General features: G+C 37.5%; 1 protein-coding gene across 1 annotated transcript in view; it reads left to right on the top strand.

Moving 5' to 3' along the window:
• Positions 1 to 16,907, top strand: part of LOC149243847 (lipase-like PAD4) — a 103,521-nt gene extending 86,614 nt beyond the window's left edge. Inside the window, exon 6 of the mRNA XM_089367872.1 lies at positions 16,832 to 16,907. The gene's annotated coding sequence lies outside the window, so the exon portion shown is untranslated. The remainder of the gene's footprint in view (positions 1 to 16,831) is intronic.
• The last annotated feature ends 4,253 nt before the right edge of the window (positions 16,908 to 21,160 follow it).

The raw sequence follows: 21,160 nt of genomic DNA, 5'->3' as shown, positions 1-21,160 counted from the left end.
TGTATATAAAATGAAAGGATCAGAGAAATTTGGAGTGGCTAAATATGGGGTGTTAACAATCGCTTCTTTAATCAGATTGAATGCTTCATATTCATCTTGGCTCCATTTAAAGACTGAAATCTTTTTATCATTGCTTGTAAGGGAGATACGATCCTTGAGAAGTCTGGAACAAATCTCTTTACAAAATTAATTTGGCCAAGGAAGGATTGCATAGCTTTCTTGTTGTGAGGCAAGGGTATTTCGGAAATCTCCTTGATTCTGTCGGGATCAATATGGATTCCAGATTTTGACACTATAAATCCAAGAAGTTTTCCTTCACTTAATGCAAAAAAGGACTTTTTTGGATTAAGTGAAATTCCGTACCTTTGGCAATGTTGGAAGATTTGTTTCAAATCTCTGAGATGATTACCTCGTTTCTTGGAATATACAGTTATATCATCTAAGTAGATTACTACTGATTTGTTTACTAATCCCTTAAATGCGATGTCCATGGCCCTTTGAAATGTGGCGCCAACATTAATCAGACCAAAGGGCATCTTTTGATATGCATAAGTGCCCCATTTGGTTTTGAATGTAGTCTTTAATTGATCATCAGGGTGGACCAAAACTTGGTTGTAGCCGGAGAAACCATCCAAAAAGGACATTAATTCTGATCCTGCAACTGCTTGTAATATTTGCTCCATGGGAGGCAAAGGAAAATTATCCTTTTGGCAGGCTTTGTTAAGATTTCGAAAGTCAATGCAAATTCTAATATCTCCGTTTTTCTTTCTAACGGGAACCATATTGGAAACCCATTTAGAATGTCGAACGAGAAAAATGATTTTGGCTTTCAATAATTTATTGAGCTCAGATTTAATCTGATTTTCTAAATTAGGGTGGATTTTCCTCAGCTTTTGTTGGACAAGTTTTTTATCGTCTATCATTGGGATCGTATGCTGAATGATAGAAGTGTCGTAAGTCTTAAGTTCATCATAGTTCCAGGCAAAGACACTTTTGTATTGTTTCAAGAGACGAACGTATGCTAATCTTTCTTCAGGGGCCAGGCCAAGACCTAGATTGATATTTTGTGGCTTGGTATCAGTTCCTAGATTTACTAATTCATAGTTTAGAGTTGAACTTTGAAGTTTTGAATTGGTAGATCTTTTGAATCGGTCTTTCAAATCGTATAAGTCTTCCAATTTGACTACTGATTTTGGCATAACATTATTAGTGCTATCTTGTTGCAATTGTTTGTCATGTTGGTCTTCATCTATAATCTGATTATTGTAAGATCCCTCTGATGTGAGGAAGCTTACAATATCAGGATCATCGTTAAAAATTCTCCAATTGGTAATGTTATCAGGAATCGAGGGTCTAAAAATTAATTCAATTGAGAATCTATCCGGGCTAAAGTCTTCCGAAGAAATGATCTTGGAAGCTATGCTTGCCAAGAGATCAGCACTAGCATTTTAGAGTCTGGAAATTGATAAAATATTGAATGTTATAAAATGTTCAGTCAGATCTTGTACTAAAGATTGATAATGCTTTAAATGACTTGATAGACAATGTATAATATTTCGTACATGTCTAATTACAATCTTGGAATCTCCAAAAACTTGTAGATACTTGATATCTAGTCCGATTGCTTTGTATAATCCTTGGATTAAAGCCTCATATTCTGCAGTATTATTGGTACAATCGAACTCGAGTCTGCAAGTTAACATAATTTTGTTTCCCTCTGGACTAACTAATACACATCCTGCTCCTTCTCCATCATTAGACTTAGAACCGTCAAAAAATAACTTCCAAATTAAAGATTTATTTACAGGATTATCTATGAAATTAACACATTTAGAACTATCTGTTTGAGAAAAGTTTTCTACTTGAGATAAAACAGAATGTTCTAAATAAGGTGAAGTATGAGCATTGAAATTTCCTAAGAAAGAATTAGCAGAATAGTTGCCTATTATATTGTTGTTGTATGCTACAGGTTCATTTTTTCTTCCAATTCTGTTACTATGTATTTTTGATGTCTTTCTCGTTCAACCTTTATTTGATTTGGTTTGCCATTGTAAGAGAGTCACATATGCGAGCAATCGGTTGCAAAATATCTATGAAGCTTTTCAGACCAATCCCTGCTAAGAATTAAGCCATAGAATTTTGGAATGTCTGCAACTAAAATATCGATAACTTGACATACCTTTGGATTAGATGACAACCTTATGGTAACATGATTTAGTTTTCCGATTACTTCAACCTGCGACCGGTCCAGCTCAACTATGCGCACTGCAGATTTTTGGGGTTGAACGTTCAACTTTGCACATATTGATTTAGGTAAGATATTGGATGAACCTCCTGAATCAACTAAACAATTATGCAATTTTTTATTGAAAACTTCATAAGGAGAAATGGCAGAGTATGAGATCTTGACCTTCCTCCAATTAGAGCGATGTCGTTAGGATTAACTTTACTAGTCACAGTATTTGGAGGTCTTCCCATCTCATGGGAAGCTTGCGCGATTACAGCAGCATGCAGAGGTGCAACTAGTATTGCGTGTAATTCTTTCAAAAGGAGCTTTTGTTGATGTTTTAACTTCCTCAATTCATAAAAAGTGATGTTAGCACTAGTCTTCTTCATGTCTTCTATGATATTATATTCCTTCTCATCAGAAACAATCAATGTTTTAGATGGAGTTGGTGAATCTGTTTGGACTGGGCTCATTTGTGTTGCTTTGGGTGACGTTTTCTTTCTTGCGACTTTATCCTTAGTCATTGAGCTTGCGCTCTTTGGCTTAGGAATAGGTTGAGGAGGATCGAGCTGATTTCTACTTCTAGTACTGACTAGTGATGCCTCTTGATCCTCTTCGTTTGGGAGGATAAAATCCCACATTCCCTGTACTTCTACAACTTCTTCTTCATCAGTAGGCTCTTCGTTGGAAATTTCCTCTTCTTCTTCTTCTGATTCAGCATTAGTAATAGCATTGGGAGGCTTTGAATCAGTTGAAGGATTTCTTCTATAAGGCTTGTAAGGATTTTTAGAAGAAGTCTCTGTTACTTGTTTCTTTATGTCAACCATTTCATTAGACATGGTTTTCAAAACTTTCTGTAATCCCTCTAAATCAAATGGGTCTTTGGACTATTTTTTTTTGGATCTTCTTTAAAAGTAACCTTCTTAGATTTATGTTCATCAACGATGTTTTTCTTTTCTAAAGCTATGATACGTTTCTCTATCGCTATTGCTTCCTTCATATTGTCAGCTAAAGTTGTTTTGTTAGCTCTATCAACGAAGATTGCTATGTTTGATGGTAGAGCAGATATGTACCATTCACTTCGAACTTCTTCGCTAGGCTTGGAGGCGGTAGGAATTTTGTTCAAAAGTTTATTAAAACACGAGTTAAAATCTTTGATAGGTTCCCTTGATTCAGCCCTAAGGTTAGACAGGTCATTGATCAGTGTCGCAGTGGACCTATCATCACCGAACTTAGTCAAGAATTGTTCTTGGAAAATATCCCAACTAGTGATAGATCCGGATGGTAATGAGAAATACCATGATCCGGCTGCTCCTTGCAAAGTGTAAGGAAAGAGCCGAATGACAACGTCTTCATTAGTAACCCCATTGAGATTTATGGATAACATAAAGTTGTTTATGTGTTCTTCTGCTAGCATGCCTGCTTCAGGATTAAACTTAGGCAGCCATTTTTCGGGATGGGCCGGTAATTGACTCAAGGGCGCAGGCATTAAGACTGCCCCTGGGTTATTCCATGGAGTTTGGGCCATCGTTGAACTACTAACAGAGGAAAGCGCAGAAGATAATCCTTGCAGTTGGGAAGATGAGGATATTACAGTTCCAAATGATTGAGAAGGAGATGTCGAAGTTCCAGTGGTCTGGTGGATGATAATTTGAAGTGGAGGAGTGGATGGTTGACTTCGTGGTGGAGAGGTTGAGATGGATGATGATGATGAAAGAGTCTCACTATCAGACCCTTTAGGTGATTTCCTTGCTCTCTTCTTTGTAGGTAGAGGTAATTCAGTTGGTTCGATACCAAATTTTTCACTCTGCATTCTGGTAAGGGGATGAGAAGGGTTATATTGCGAAGCCACACTACCTTGAGATTTTTCAGATTTTTGAGAAGATATTGAAAATCGCTGAAGTTTATGGATCAATGATTCAACTTCAGGAGGTTCAATAGTATATTTCTCTGAAATATTCGAGTTTGTGGCAGTGGTTGTTGTTCTATCAACTTCTCGCTCAAGATTTAAAGATTCTAAATGTGATGGAGAAGTCAGGGGAGATGGTGAGGGCAATTTACTCTCAGAATGGTATTTAGATTTAGATTTACTTGCCATTCATAGTTGGGGGCCCTCCTTTTAGCGCCAAATATGTTGAAGCCCCGAAAATCAACTCTACAACAAGGGGGATATCCACCCGGTCCGAACCTTGGTTAGCAGCTCCTTTTCCGTTTGGTGTAGTGGGTCCGACTGGGGATATGGGACTAGTTTCCCAATTTATGTGTGTGTGTGTTGAGAATTGATATTTCCTTTCTAATAACTTCTAAGTAAAATGCTTTTATTCTAAGTCTAATTTAACGACATGCAATTGTATTCTAATAAACAAAAATATCTAATTCTAAAACTACCTCGGGATTTGATCTTTCAATTATGCGATCTAAAATAGTTTCTACAGCAATTGGTAATAAAGATCATTCAATCGCTATAAGAAAAGAATTCAATAAAGATGAACTGTTTCGTATAAAAAGTTAGCTGAACAGTTGTGAAAAACATATCGCATAATAAGTCACTCATATATTAAGCATAAATAAATGGCTATCACCATACAGAAGTGCCAAATGATAACTCAAGCATTTAAACATTCATACATAAATAACTGAACATGAATATCACCATAACACATAAGCAGAATTTGTTAAGAGATAAAAGTACCATTTATAACAAGTTCTACTCATGAGCTCTAGTGATAACGATTTATCTTTCCTTAATTCAACATCTACTAAGAGTACAAAAGTGCAATTTCAGTAGCAAATAAATCTTGTTCCATTCATTAATCAAAACCTCCTCGGAGGGTGCAGAAGTGCATGTTCTGAGGACAAGTTTTGGATAAATTTCAGGACCTTTCTCTAAATGCATGAGAAGGGTTTAAATACTACTAGCTAAATCTAAAAATAGTTTATTACAAAAATGTAGGATACGGTTTAAATGACCTCCTCATTTTAGGCAAAAATAAAGAAAAACTAAAATTAAAATTGAATCTAAAACTAAAACTGACAACTAACTATCTATGTATCTGTTCCTTGTAGTCGCAAGCGTTCTGCATTTGCTTGAGGAGAGTTGGCTGGCCGACTTCCGACTTTAGCTGTCCTACGAAAACGGAATCGACAAGAGCTGGCACCATCTTCTCGACATAATTAATGATACATTTGAGAGTCATGCACTGGCTGTGTGGTTTTACCAAGTACGTTAAGTAAGAATCCCAACTCAACTTGGTTAACCTTTTGATGGACTCTGCTTTTTCTTGAGCCTTCTGTCTCCAACTTGTCTGTAGATGTTGTACATTTGGTAGATATTTACATACCACTTGAGGATATCCCTGATAAATACCATTGGTTTTTGAGTTCAAGTTTTGCCTTTCGCCTTTAGCACTTTTTCCTACAAATTTCCGGGCTTACAGGCGACTGAGCGATTAGAGGCTTCCCTTCTCCAGGGGTTTTGCCTGGCAATACTGCCTCCGTTTCTCGATTTGGGCTTGCCTGGTGCCATTTTTCGCCTCTTGCGCGCCTTTTGTTAAAGGATATAAACCTTAAATTTTGTGGAAAGAACGACTTCGTACGTTCTTGGCTCTGAGTCTTAAACTGTCGGTCTGTTATCTCAACCTTATCCAGTACCCGTTTGATCGTGTCCATGTATGGAAGAATTTTGGGCCTTGCCATTATCCGGTGCAAGAACGAACATGCTAGTTCTGTAATAGATGCCTCATATGACCCGTGTGAGCCAGCAGTAGCTGTAACATCCATTACCCTGGGATTTTCTTCCTCGAGTAGACTGTACATGCCTTCCCAAGTAGTAATACCAGAATCTCTGTTACAGGTGGTGTCTGTGTATAAGGGCGTCATTTCTTTCTCTTCAAAACTCGGAGCCTTTACTTTCTTTTCCATAATATCCTGAACATTGCTATGTACACTTCTCTGCTCTTCGCTCCTGCAGTTTACAAATGAGGCAAGAGTAATCATAAGAAAAAGGAGACGAGAAAGCTTTAAATATCGAAAACATATAAAATATATCACCCTATGTGAAATGGCTCTTCGATCAGATCAAAACCATATTTCATTAATGATTGCCAACTAACTCATTAATTATCATTAATGCACATAGCTAGGCACCGGTTTATGGAAAAAGCTTTTTCGAACAACGAGCCATGTAGATCTGTGATAAGGCGATTTTGCGATTTGCTTCGCAATGTCGCAGATTCGTTGCGTGTGGCAATCATCCATTACAATGTGTTTTTCTACGAAATGCGATTTGTGAAATGCGCCATCGCATATCGGCGGCTTGAGGCATTTAAGCTTAAGTGATATTTGAGGCATGCGATGCGATGAGGGTCTTTTGATGCGTGATTTCGCATCGCGATTTTGCAATCTTAGGATTCCGCTTGTAGGAAGGCATCCATTACCTTTTTGCGATGCGACGCTTATCATAAAACTTAAGTCTTTTTATGATTTTTGGGTATTCTCCTAAGTTTATGATAGTAGGTTTTATTCAAAAAGGGAATACAAGCACTAATTTATTTTAAATTTTTTTTGAATAAGGGTCCCCACTTATTTAGTATTAGTAATAAAACTAAATAATAAGGGGGGTTGTTGCTGGCCACAACAATCTCCAAGAGTATGAGAGAGAGAGAGAGAGAATAATGAGAGAGCTCCAAAAATGAACCGAGCAAAAGGTTACCAACTGATCCTCAGAAGCCTTTCTATGAATGAGGCCTTTATTTTATTCATTTTCCATTATTTTCCTTCATTTTCCTTTTCACATGCAACCTGTGATCTTTCACCTCCTTTTTCTCCTAATTTCTGTTATTTTCATAAATAAATGTGCCAAAAATGCCTTTTTTCCTTTTAATGCTTAGCCATTGCATTTGCTAATTTCCTTAGCCATAAACAACCAACTGAACACCCCTTAGGATGTCTTGCCCAACATTCAACTTGGAATAAGTGTCCCATTCGTTCCTGGTTATTGTTTTTAACTTTTATTACATGGAATTTTTACTAGGGCTGTTATAGAGGCTAAAAATCAATGCCCTAGGTACTAATTTCTAACATTTACCTACTTCAAAAGAGAATGGAGTTTGATGTAGACTTTAAGGAATTCCTCCACTAAGAACATTCATTACATGTCATACAATGAATAACATATGCAATACTCAACTAGAAAACATTTCAAAATTAATTTTCAACGCTTAGTGCACAATTTAGCATATTTTAGAAGCAACAATTCCATAGATTAGACAATTTCAAGAGAAAATTTCATCACCATCAAGAACTTACATGGAAACATGTATTATATCCATCCATTATCCATGAAGTGGCTCCACGGATAAAATCAAATTAGATACCAAACATCGAAATGCATCCAAGATACTCCAACACGCAATAAAGAAATAAGTCTGAATTCTTAAAAGGTATGAATTCCCCAAGTGTGATTATGATGAGAGTATAAAATGATCTCTTTCTTATTTATACATGTCTGATGAACTCTAAATTAGCCTAACATCCTCTCTTAGTTGTAAAATAATAGGAAAAACTAATTGAGGTTACAAGCGAACCTCATAGCCAATGGGAAACATAAGAATTAGCCCACAAAGGAGGCTGAAATGATGATCTCATGGCTGCATAGACCCTTTAGGGCATGTGTTAGGCTCCTCCTCTAGTGCCAAGTTGTTTGCAGAGTGTTCCATAAATCACGATCTAGGGGTAGTCCCTTCAATCTCCATGCAAATCATCCTACGAGCCGCAGTTTTGTGTTTGGGGTACAGAATGGATCTCCTAATGATAGAATAGGTTGGTTTTGGTCCAATGTTGAGGGCTTAGAGTATGGTGCTATCCCTCCCATCTATCAAGGGGTGCATCTGGACATTAGATTAGCTGCCACAACCTGTACATACTACTAAGACGGTTGGGCACATGCTAGTCTATGTGCATTATCTCATGAATAATGTGGGGGAAAGTGCAGATTGTTGCGGTGTTGTAGGTGCCCATGGAATGGAATGATGTTCCGCAAGTGTTAGGAGTCCCATGGATCTCAATGCTTCATGTTTAGGTTTCATATGCTCCTCAAGTGGACTTAGGCCCTAGTTAAGTTTCCCAACCCTTGATGAAAACGACTTTCCAATCACACACTGTCCAATGTTGCACCTTCACCATTAGGTAAAATTAACCATTAGTGCATCTAAGTGGACCAAACTTGTTAATCAAGGGAAAATTGAAACTTCATATGGGGCCTCTATTCTAAATTTAGGGCTTTGATCGCCTAATAGTTTTACCACCCTAGGTAGGAGGGGCCAATAAATGATCCTATTAGGTGTTTGCAACCCCTAAGGGAAAGACATTTCCCTAATACGTCCTTCAATCAATAGGTGTTATGTGAATAATGATGGAATAAATTGGGGATGAAGGGATCCTTGATCCAATTGCCATGGGTACAAGGATATAAATAGTGAGGTAGTCCACATATTGTGTGTACAAATGTGCGGAGGGAGCAATCATGGTTATATGTGTTACCTCACCCTTTGTTTTTCCACACTTATTTATTTACATTTTTTTTTTCTTGATTTTTCTTTGTATTACTGCTCAAAGCTCTAGGAAATAACAACATGTTGTAAATGATGTATAACAATTATTACCCCCCCGTGCAGGGTAGTGATATTTGAATTCAAGCTTCTGTGATCCATATAATACTATATAGAGATTTTTTTCGGAAGAAATCACATTGAAGATTTTGGTTGATGCGTTTCGAACTAGCGAGTGTCCTGAAGATGAACCACACTTGCTGGTTCGAAATGCGTTGACCAAAATCTTCAATGTGTTTCTTTCGAAAAAAATTCTCTATACAATTATTACCCCCTTAAGGTGGGGTTGTTCATCGCCCATTAGGAGTTGGGACATGCATGGGTTCTGCCAATGATGTGATGAGGAAATAAGTGACCCTTGAAACTAGGGTGATGACCATAATGATGAGGGGTAGAGCTCATGCTTGTATTTTTCTCACATGTTATTATTAATGTCCTGGCCATCTTTTGGATTTTATGATTTTCTATTTCTTTGTTTCTTGCTCATGGCCATGATATGCTTTTAACTTTCTTTTAGTTCCATCAACCTTCAGGGCAACATTTCCAGACCTGACCCAAATATGTGGACAAGGGGAGGGGGTATGTCAGTATCCTATGGACCAAGTGGTCATGCAGACCCAGAGAAGGGAAATGGTGGAATATGGCTTGTAATGTGTGAAGGGGAGTGAAAAATATGGAACGGGAAAATAAGACCACGTTACCAAAATTGGGGGTTTCCAAGTAGTGCCCTTCCTAAATCCATGGGCCAATAGGGGAGATCCCACGAGACTAGGACTGAAGATAAAACCTCCATTTAAGGTGAGGGTAAAAACCACAGTCAAAGGCATTCATTCTTCCAAGTCACCCAATAATCCATGTCCAAGTGCCCAAATGAAGAAAACATAAACACCTGATTGCACAGTGAAAAAAATACCCTTTGTTGTTGGATTTCCCACCTTCTAACATGTCACCTTGACAAATGGGCGAGGAAACATCCAACTGATTCAAGTGGCAGAGATAAAGTCAGATCACATCAACTGCAAAGTGGTTGTCAAGGGATGTTGGCTGCTGGTTGGAAGAGATGGATAAGAGAAACAGTCTCCTAGGGTTATCCACTTTTGGTGGGTAACGGGTAACATATGGCACACCATGATGAGGCAATGGAATAGAGAGTTGAATTCCAAATTCCTAAAGGTTGATGATGGTAGGGAAATCCTAGTACCATATTGTTATCAGGAATGACCCGAGGACATAAAATTTGATTGGTCTCATGAGCTAATGTAGCTCCTTTCCAATAGTTATGACGGCATAAAGGGGTGCAAAGCACTTGTTAACGAGAGTCTCTACCTTTTACAATTCATTAACAAGTTCAGTATTAGAAGCCTATAACTTGACTTGGTTGAAGGTTGGAACTTCCATGGAAGGTTGGAACTTCCATGGATGGTCGATAAAATGACCCTTGGCCCAATTCAAGATTAACTTTTCAATCTCTACCAATTCTTGTTCAAGGAGAATAAAGTCATCAAAAGCCATAGTATCCTTGGGATTAATAAGTGAATCCATGACCTCTAAGATGAATTGTCAAGAAGGAGACTTGTTGTCAAGGGAGTCACATGGAATAGGTGGAGTCATGGCTTGTGTGGGAAATGTATCTTGATCATATTCTATATTGGGATGAAGTTTCCGATCAGTGCTAGGAGGTGCTGACAGGACTACCAAAGGTACAATCACTTCTACTAAAGGAAACATATGCTCACCATACAGGTCTACTCCTAAAGAAGAAGGCACCACCTAGGGTTCGGGAGACCGATGGGTTCCACTGGTGATGGAAGAGATCACACGTGTAGGAGTGAATGAAGAAGAATGAGCATCGAGTGGGGTTAAAGAAAAGACGTTGATAAGTAATGGGTTTTTAAACAGTCCTACACCAACACTCTCATAAGCCGACGGGCTATCTCCAACGAATGGCACAAAGTGCCCGTAGTGGTATATTTGAATAATGGCATGCAATAGTCTAACTAATAAATTGTGATAATCTTGCCTTCACAAGGAAGTGAAGCACATGGAACACCAAGGACATGATAGTGGTCATGGCATAAAACGAACTATGGCTAAGAAGTACATTATAATCTAAGGGAGTATCAACAACTTCAACATCTATGTGCATGAGTTTTCCCTCTAGCTAGAAGGAAAATGAAGGAATATCACCTTGAGGCACAAAGGTATGAGCATCAAAGGCTTGAAGAGTTGTACTTTACTTAACAAGTGTTGGAGAACCAAGAGATTCATCGTGATGTGGCCATAATACAATTTTAAGACCGTTCGTAGATAAGATTGTGGTGTACGTATAAATAGAAGATGCACATCTATATATAGAAAGTGATTTGATGAGTGAGTCTAAAATGAGGAACGTCAACATCAAACGTAATAAAAATTGATTCTAAGGGGTCAACCCCATTCGATAGAAATCAACAAGTATTTTCATTGTGTAGGATAGCTATGCAAAACCTCTAGAGAAGACATGACACAAGGTGCTTGGGCTAAATTTTCAACAATACTACAATGTTAACCATCCCATGCATTAGGGTTGTATGTTGACTTATGAAGAATACCCTTAGGTGGGAAATATACTAGCTCCAAAGGATTATATGGTATGAAAGATCTAGAGGGTACAATAGGGATGACCGATTCCTTGGAAGCAAAACTTGACTCAGGAACGTTGTGAGACTTAGCTCTCGTAGACAAGTTAACTTTTTTAGTAAAAACATGTATAGGCACACATCTTGTGGGAAGATTATGCCCCCCCATTCCCCCTAGCAGAGGTGGAGAAGCTTGTCCAACCATTTGTTGTTGTGGTTGGGCGGGGAACAAATGATTCAAAACGACCGACTACTAGGTGGATACTAATGGTGCAAGAAGACGATGCACTTCATCCATACACAAGAACTTGTGAGTCAAATGATCTCCCCAACAAATATTACAAGGAAATTTAGCCTTATGACATTTCTCAATTATGCCCCCACCATTGTTGTGTTGGTTTTGAGTAGTTTCCTAAGCAAGTTTAAAGTTATTATTTTGTTTGTTTCTTTTCTTTTCCTTGTCGGGTTGCTGAGGATTATTTGGTGTTGTGAACTTCAATGTGAAAACCTTGGTTTTGCTCAGATTATTGTGCTTGTTGACAACTAGATGCACTTGCTGGGGCTTGAGATGTAATGATAGATTTCTCTACTTAAGCAACTAACTAGCTCACAACATCAGAGGAAATGGAACCTATGACACCATTATAGTGTGGTATTGGCTTAAGTTGTTGTGGATTAGTCAAAGGTCAAGGAGCATTGGGAATGACATCATATCAAGTGCCCAATTGAGAATAAATTAAATCTGGATGTTGAGCATGTAAAATAACTTGCTCCTTTGTAGCCTCCCCAACCATAGGGGCATCCTTGGCTATAGGTGGAAGCAAGGATAGGGTAAACCAAATTTTAAGAATTCCATCAGGAAGTTTGGTTTTAACTAACCTCTTGCATCTCCTCCACTCATGCATATAATCAGAAATGTGACTAGATTTATCTGGGTTCAATCCCCAACGAAACTAGAGATTCTGGGTTTGATCCCTAGTGGAGTCTCTAATTCTCTTGTAACTAAAATAACTTTGGTACAAGGAGCTTTTGCTTTGTGGACTTTTCCTAGAACCCACCAAGAGTGGGAACATATAACAAGCTGAACCCGATCCATCTCACAAGTAGGGACGTTAGTTTTGGTGTTTACAACGTGTTTTTGGTATGGTTTTGAACAATATTTACTATTGACATATTTATTTATGAGGTTGATATTTCTTCTTTTGGTTGGATACTTGATACTACATTTATATATAGATACTTATGATAATTCATTTTTGGAGGGAACTAATTATAACTTTGTTTATATACAACACTTTATTTACTGTGGTGCCACATTGGATATGCATGAATAACAAAGAAACAAGGAATGATGGGAGGAACAAAGGTTTAGTTTGTTTGACGATGCTTTGATGCGGAAATGATAATGCGGCACATATTTTGGCCGTATATGGGATATTATTATGCTTTTATATGATGTAGTTTATTATCATTAGTAATGATTGCAAGTTATATGAGACAAATCACATGTGATGATGCAAATTCTTGTTTATATATGTATGGTGACTAAGATGATAAAACCTATTTGAATAAGGAAAGGGTCCCACCTATTAGAGTCAAGATCATAATTTGAGAAAATTTTTCATAAATTAATTTTCATTGACCGTTCCCTTTAGAACATCCCCCCTTCTAATTTTGATTCAGTCAGATTAGAAACAAATTAAATCCAATCTTTTATTTGAAGAAACCTCCAAAATTGATTTGGAAACCTTTAAAAGGAGGAAGGATCTATGAAGGCAAAGAGGGAGAACTGTGAAGAGAGTTATGCTATAAGGTTTGTTGGTTGTAATTTCTCCTCAAAATTTAATTTCTTACAAGTTAGAGGCTAATCCTGATGGTGACAACCGTCTTATCCTTCCAAGGGGCGAAAAATTAAGCAATTCCATCAATATTTATAAGGATATATTTAGGCATCTTGAGCCTTTTTGATTTATTTGTTGTTGTTTGAAGGTCTAGTTATTTTTATTAGTGCCAACAACTTTCCATGTTTTAGAAATCAATTTATCGATACTTACACTTGTACGAAGGATTTTAATTTGCTATCATTTTGGCTTGTCCCTGAGCTATTGTATATGTTTTGTTTTGCATTGCAGTAGTTTTTAATAATATTGGTCATAAGCTTTCGTAGAAGATTTCCTTTCAAGACTTGACTGTACTCTTCATCGTTAACAAAATCAACCATTATTTATTATAATTTTATTGTTTTGCATATCTCTGTTTTATTATTTATGCTTCAAAAAATCTCTTTATGTTCTGTCATATATAACAACTTATGCTCTATAGAATCTAGGGCCTTCCATCCCATATTCTAACTAGCTCGCTACATAGTTTAAATTTGATTCATATTTTCAGTTACTTTACACTTGTTTATCACTTTTCAGCTGTGAATGACGTTATTTTTATGTGAATATTTATACTCTACTTTCTAATGTAAATTTTCTTTTGTTTATTTATGCACCACAAAATACATAAAGAAAAGCATAAAATACAAAATACATAAACCTTTAGTTGTAAATTTTGAGCACACTATCTCATTATCTCATTGTGATAACGAGATTCGAGGAGTTGGTTTGTTAGAGTCTTTCAAACTTAAACAATCATCAACAGGTGGACGCTATGTTGTGGCTCTAACTTGTCATCCAAGTACCTTTTCAAGGCAATACATGTGGAAAACATTGTGGATCGTGCTATCTTCTGCAATTCTAATTCCTAAGCAACCTCCCCAATCTTCTTAATCTCCTTGTAAGTCGCATATAATCATGGTTTCAATTTCTAAGAACTAATAATATTCAAGGATGATTTCATGTATGGATGAAGTCTTAAGAAAAGAACATACCCCTCCTAAAATTTACGCTCCACCCTATGGCAGTTTGCATACATCTTTTACTGATTTTGTGTTACTTGTATGTTATCCTTGAGGATTTTAAGAATATCTTGAATCTCCTACAACGAATCCCTGGAAATTGGTGCCTTGTTGTCTCCTAGTGCCATTTCTAAGAACGTGGGAGCATCATACTCATACAATGCCTTGAAAGGAGTCATCCTGATAAACATATGGTAGGTGGTGTTATAATAGTATTCACCCAAGTGCATCCACCTGATCCAAGTCTTCTGTTGCCCTGCCACATAGTTCCTTAAGTATCCTTCCACCCACTTATTGATTATTTCTGTCTGGCCATCTTTCTATGGGTGATAATTGGTACTTAGGGTTAGCTTTATCCTAGCTAATCCAAATAGCTCCTAACAAAATGCACTAAGAAATTTGATATCTCTGTCATTGACAATGTGCTTCGGGACCCCTTACAACATGAACACCCCCTGAAAGAATGTCTCTGCTACCTATGCCACTAAGTAATTAGATGATATGGCCAGGAAATGGGAAAATTTTGTTAATCTATTTACCACCACGAAGATGCAATCCTTCACTTTCACCTTTGAAAGCCCTCTGATGAAATACATTTAAATGCTCTCCCATTTTGATTTTTTTATTATCTAGGATAGGTAGTCATTATAGTAGTCCTGCTGGATGGGTCTGCTCTATTTTATTTTGATAGAAGAAGGCACATTCAACTACATGTCTCCAAACATCCCCTTTAAGGAATTTCAACGCAAATATCTCTCGTACTTGGCTATATGTTTTGAAGAACCCGTGTTGTCCAGTTAGGGGTGAGTCATGCATGGTCCCCATGCTCATCTCACTGAAATGTGACTCAAGGACAAAAAATATCCTTCTTTTGTAATATATAATGTCGTTGATGACCCTATACCTATCTTGTATTATTCCATCCATCATTTCACATGCAAACTTATTCATTGAGTACTCCACTAGTAGAAGTTCCCTACAATCACTCTTGATATCAATGAGAGAGAAAATTGTTGGCATCCTAGAGAGTGCATATTCCACCACATTCTTCTTCCCCTTCACATATTGACTGTCGAAATCATAGCTTGAATTTTGCTGACCCATTTATGTTGCCTCTCATTGAGATTGTTTTTCTATAGAAAGTATCTCAAGCTATTGTGATATGTTTTGACCATAAACCTTCCTCCCACCAAGTACTTATTGAACTTTACAAGTGCATGCATTATGGCCAACATCGCCTTTTCATATATAGAGTAGATCCAATCTGGATCCCTTAGCTTCCTACTTTCGAAAGCGACCAGATAACCATCCCGCGTCAATATTGCTCCTATGCCTTCCCTTGAAGCATCTCACTCAAAAACAAAAAGTTGTGATAATTCTGGGAGTGCAAGAAATGGACAAGAACTCATTACCTCCTTTCACCTTTCAACAATGTGACGAGCTTCTTCTATCCATGTGAAATCCCCCTTTTTTGTCAAATCTATTAGAGGTGCCACCATCTAAGAATAACCTTTAACAAATTGCTGATAATAATTGCATATCCCCATGAATCCTCTCAACATTGTAAGGTTCTTGGGTGTTGGCCACTTAATGATACCTCAAAACTTCTCTTGGTGGACTTCTACTCCTCATGTGCTAATGATGTGCACAAGGTATAAAATCCTTGTCATTCCAAATTTTCATTTGGAATTATTGGCAAAGAGTGTCTGCTCCTGTAGTATGCTCAACACTTCGTCTAAGTGCCTGGAGTTCTTGTTGAATTCTCTACGAAGTGCAAAGTAGAAACCAATCTTTTTATTTGATAATTCCTAGCTAATGATCTTCAAATAGTTTATTTTATGACATTGATATCATTGTGCAATTATACATAGAAAATTTCAATAATAAATGTAGCAAAGACAATAAATATCATGAAGAGATAGCCATGCCCAATAGAGACAACAAATTTATCCTGGGAAACCCCAAATTGGGAGAAAACACAACAACATTTCTTCAAAAAGGTTTACAATTCCAAATTTTCTAGAAATCTATGTCAAAATCCAAGTCCAAATACCAGTCAAACCTGGTCAAATTCCAGCGAGTCAACACTGGACATACTAGCCAAGAAATAAAATTTGGTCAAACTCTTAGTCTAGTCAACTTGGCCCTTGCTATCGACTCAAACCTGTGGCTGGATTATGTTGAATTATAAGGAGATAATGCTGCTATGAGATTTGGCTTTGAAGTAAGTATTGTAATGCTACAATTTTGTCATGATTTTGATGTGATCTGGATGGGATCCAAGCTGGAGGAATGGCTTTGAATCAGACACCAATGGTTGTAATTCCTTATTCTATCTAATAAAGTGTTTGAACCTTTTTCCATATGTTTGTATTGTTTCATAATGCTTATGTGTGTGAATTGTATCTAATACCTTTCACTTATATTCAATAGATCGTATGTTTTGATCGTTTTTTATTTTCTGTTGTGTTTACAGGTTACTTCTCAAGCAGATTAAGTATGAGAAGGAGCAACGGAATCTATACAACGGAGACGAGAGGAAAGAGGAACTACAGGTAGGCCTTCTGTCTTCTCATATTATCTATTACTTATAGGAAAAGTCTAAAACACTTTAAACTGTTCTTCTAGATACAACTACTTATCTAGGGAATTAGTATTTATCCATAGATATTAAATTCTCCAAAACAAATTGGCAACCATACTGGGGAACTATCACCTTTCCTAGTAGCTTATTCACATCCTAAGACATTCTTGTAGACCTTACTTGTGTTCACTGACTCTATTTCAGCGCTTTTATTTGAGGTTAGATGACTCTTGAGTGGCCTCTCAGGAATCAATGCAGACTTGGTCAGGGGACAGTGTTTTACAGAGCACCCTTGAGTGAGAGAGAGTGCTCTGTAGTGCAGTTAGGCCCTCTTTGACTTGCGCTGATCCACCTTAGGGAAAATTTTCACCTTTGGAATGTGTTTTTGCCAACTTTTCTCTGTTTGTTTTCTTGTTGATTGATCAATGAATGTCATGTCTCAGAGAACAAATTTCTATCTCCTTGTCTAGCCCTACTTTGATTTGATTGATTAATGTTTCTTTAATGTTTTCTTTGTCATTTTCAGTCTATAGTCAAAGTTAGAATATGGTTGATTAATCTTCGTTCGAAAGAAAGTTTCGTAAAGTCTTATTTTCCTTCGAAACAGAATTGTCGTCAAAGTCTTTGTTCTTATTAAAGATTGATTGATTGTATGTGCATATTTCCTTTTGTTCATATTCACATTAAGGAAATCGAAAAAAAAAACTTGCATCGTTCATATTGTAGTTTGTGAATGCTTGAAAGGAATAGCTAGGGAAATTGCATTAGATGTTCTCTTTGCTCTTTGTCAAAGATCTTATTTCTCTATCCTACTAGCTAAGGTTTTCATTGTTCAACTGAATGAAAATAATGCTTATCATATTAGTTGCATTTTAGGAATTGCAAAAATACATCATGTGGTGAACCTTGAAAGGAAAATTCTAAAGAAGATCAACTTAAAATTTATCTGAATTTACCTAATGGAGCATTGTCACCTAACGAAAAAAATTTAGTGGTTCTAGGCTAGAGACGTGTTCCGACATCGTAAAACAAAGCAGTTGTCGCTAACTTGTTTGCAATACATCCCGAGTGTGATACTTCATTCCACGTACGTGAGTATATCGTAGCTCGTCCATGTACCTTCGGGCATATAGGGCGGTGTTATAGTACGTAAAGTATATGGGAATGCTCTCACTATGCAGTTTTGATTTAGACAACGCTTATACGGGCTGGGCCTCCATGTACCTTCGAGTATATATGGGAGGACAAATCTAGGTTGTTATCCATCCTTAAGTAACCGAGTCGGCCGCCTTGTAAACTATGTACACCAAACACAACATTCGCGGAGATTCCCTGCCCGTACTTCTCGGTTCGCCAGGAGGTATTCTGCAGTTCACAGTTGTTTGGTAAACCTTTTTCTTAGATTATCCCTTTTTTTTTTATGGTACTTTGATTAAAATCAAATTAATTGACCGCGGATAACATCCTCCACGCTCACTCCTTAGTTGACCTTAGGTTGAAACATATGGTGACAATTTCGGATTCCACCGATCAAGGAATTCCTTTTGATGATAATCCTAGTTCTTTTCCTCCTTTCGAAAATATTGGTGCTCCTTATATGGCTACATTGTCCCTTCCGGGATTTACCATTGGTTTGTTAGTATGGTTGTTTTCAACCTCTTTGGTTCAAAATATAGTGATTTCTTCGCAATCGAGTGCACCTCCAACTGGACAAAATCAACCTCTCGTTGATCCGACATTTGACCCTTTGCTTTCTTCCTCAGTTGTTTCTTCCTCCCCTTCTTCCTCTTCGCTTGGTGAAAGTATTGTATTAGTAACCAGGTGGCTAAGAAGAAGAAGAAAGGGAAGAAGAAGCAAAAGAAGAAAATTCAGTAGAGGGGCAACCAAACAACCATTGCTTTGAATGCAACATCTGATGAGAAACCGTCCGTCAAGCCTCACAAATTTCGATATCCATGCAAACTTTGTGTGGGAGACCATCTTCTTTGAAATTGTCCTGATATTCCTTAGATATTAGAAGAATGGTCTTCTCGTTCACAACATCCCGTGTCATCAACTTTTTGAGATCATGCTGGTGACACACCATCAACTAGTAGTAGTAAAGTTCATGGAAAGAAGGGTAAAATTAAGTTTCCTTGTAGGTTATGTGAAGGGAATCACTCCATTCACCTTTCTCCCTATCTAGATGAAGCCAAAAAAGTGTTGGATAACCATCATGCTTCACTGCAGCGACTTCCATCTGGTTACAGGAGACTCTCCCTTAATCCTTCACTAGTTGATGAAGTGACTGACTCAAATCAACTGTCGGTCAAACCCACTCTCTTTGAAAGTGAATCCTATGAGTCTATACCTAACCCAAATCAACAGGTCGAGGAAACAGTTGACCCAATTTCACCTTCAGTTGATCGTACCTTTCTCCAAGAGAGTGCATATGATACCACTCAGGTTCTTTTCGTTTCTTCAGATTCAAATGAGCTTGGGGGCAACCCTCTTATTCCATGAAGACAGGAGGAAAATCCTCCCGTTCTCATAACAGAAGGGGATAATACTCATGTTTTTATGGTACCCCCTCCAAGTAGTCTGGTCACTTCCTTTGATTGGAATCCATTGATAGGATGTCGTCTTCCTTCTTATGTGCATTTCCAGATCATAGTACAGGTTTGTAATATGATTGTACTCAGAACTATTATAGATGAAGGTGCATCAGTGAGTATCCTTTCCTCAATTTCTTGGTAAGCACTCGGTTCGTTGCCACTTGTACTTGTTACCCAAAATCTGTTGGCTTTTAACAAAGAAACCAGTCAACCATTAGGGATCCTGCCTCAGTTACCTATTACTTTGGGAGGAAAAATTGTTTATCTGAACGTGATGGTAGTGATGGGTGCGACTATATTTATGACATGGGAGATATTGCTTCAACACTCTTTCGAGTGATTTATTTCCCACATGAAGGCAGGATTGTCATCGTTGACCAGCTTTCATTTCCTGATCCAAATATGGCTTCCAGTCAACCATCTTCCCTAAATGGTCCTTTTGTACCAATGGTATCATCCCCGCCACGGATTAATTATGTGGCAACCCGTTCCATGCTTACATCAACTGAAAATTCAGTGATGTTGTACATCATGTACTAGGGGCATTGGAACCAGATCTCTCTTTCAAGACCTCTTATGAGTTGTGATCGATGTCTATGAGGATAGTTCCTTGTCTTGTGTCAACCTTGTTAAAAATTGAAACCAAGGATTCGAGGATAGTTCTTTGTGTTGTGTCAACCTCGTTAAAAATGAAACCAAGGATACGAGGACAGTTTCTGGTCTTGTGTCAACCTCGTTAAAAAAATTGAAACAGGTCACATGAGGATAGTTCTTCTACTGTGTCAACCTTATTAAAAAATTAAACAGCTCCCATGAGGATAATTCTTTTAATGTGTCAACCTTATTAAAAAAATGAAACATGTCCTTGAGGATAGTGCCTTGTCTTGTGTCAACCGCGTTAAAAAATGAAACCAAGGATATGAGCACCTAGTGGTAAAGTTAAGTTTCCCTGTAGGTTATGTGAAGGGAATCACCCGATTCACCTTTGTCCCTATTTGGACGAAGGCAAAAAGGTGTTGGATAATCGTCTTACTTCACCACAGCGACTTCCATTTGGTTACAAGAGACTCTCCCTTTCATCATGCTGGGGGCATGAAAACTGAATCCAAGCATAGTTTTTCGTTTCAAGTTTGTGTAAACATGAAACTGAATCCAAGCATAGTTCCTTATTGTTCAAGCTTGTCTAAAAATGAACCCATTTTCATTTTTAACCCTCGTGATTGCCATTCTATCAGCCTCTTTCGTCAGATGAACCTTGATTGTTTTCATCCCATTGCCACCATCCTTTTGGCCGATCATACGCTTTCACTTGGTTGTTTTACTTTTTTGAGGAACAATTTCAATGAGTGGTCTTATTAGCCAGCCTCTTCACATAAATCTACATGTTTTGAGAAGTTCCAACATCACCGAAACTAGTTGCTACCCTAGACACCACTCGTTCCTCAAATTGGAATTCTCTTTAAGCTCTTTTTAGACTCTCTAAATATGAAAAGATTGCCGAGCATTTGTCCTTTCCAACTTGTTAACGGATTGGAAACGATATCTCTCTTGTATTATTTTACGCTTTTTCGGGCTTGAGAGATTAATTTACGAAAAAGAACTTGTGGAGTTTTCTTTTTGTCCCTTT

Source organism: Pinus tabuliformis, chromosome 8 (assembly GCF_031772625.1).
Source record: "Pinus tabuliformis cultivar Carrire ecotype Pingquan chromosome 8, CPIR1, whole genome shotgun sequence".
Lineage (NCBI taxonomy): Eukaryota > Viridiplantae > Streptophyta > Pinopsida > Pinales > Pinaceae > Pinus > Pinus tabuliformis.
Note: the sequence above shows the minus strand (reverse complement) of the source record. Positions and strands in the feature narration are given on the sequence as shown.